A 653-nucleotide genomic window follows, 5' to 3' on the forward strand; every position below is an offset into this window, starting at 1 on the left:
AAAATTTAACAAATGAAATAGTTCAACTACCTTCAACTTAATATCGAAATGATAATTTAAGGACTATGTTTATGTGATACTACTAGTGATAGGTGTCTCCTATCTATTTGGTAATGTATATCTATGGTTGTGATATGACGTTTTTTATCACTTCGTTTCGTTCACGTCAATTTTGCTATATGGAAAATAGTTTTACACAATAAACATAACATAATGTTCTAAAGATATCAGTGACTGTTTTTAACGTCATTACACATGATTTCTTCCATCTTTGAAAAGAAAAATAGATAAATAAGGCATGAATCGTGCGTCAGGGCAGGTGAACGAAAAATTATGAAACTCTGCCACGAGTTTTTTGGCCGACAGTACGTGAAGCCAGCATTATCTACTCCCTTTGTCAAACTAGTTTTTTTGCACATTTGAACGTGCACGGCGACGGGGGAGGGGGGGAGGGGGGGGTTGGGCATGTTTTGTTAGGTGATAGATCAAGCCAGTTTGATAAAAATCAGTTTGTCAACACTTGACCGTGTGTGGTGACCGGGTGGGGTGTCGGGGGGGTGGGGGGGGCGACCTATAAGTTAGTTTATAGACACAGATGGGGTACACGTTACTAAGGCAACATACAGTACACCTATATGGTAAGGTGTTTGAAC

Source organism: Macrobrachium nipponense, chromosome 3 (assembly GCF_015104395.2).
Source record: "Macrobrachium nipponense isolate FS-2020 chromosome 3, ASM1510439v2, whole genome shotgun sequence".
NCBI lineage: Eukaryota > Metazoa > Arthropoda > Malacostraca > Decapoda > Palaemonidae > Macrobrachium > Macrobrachium nipponense.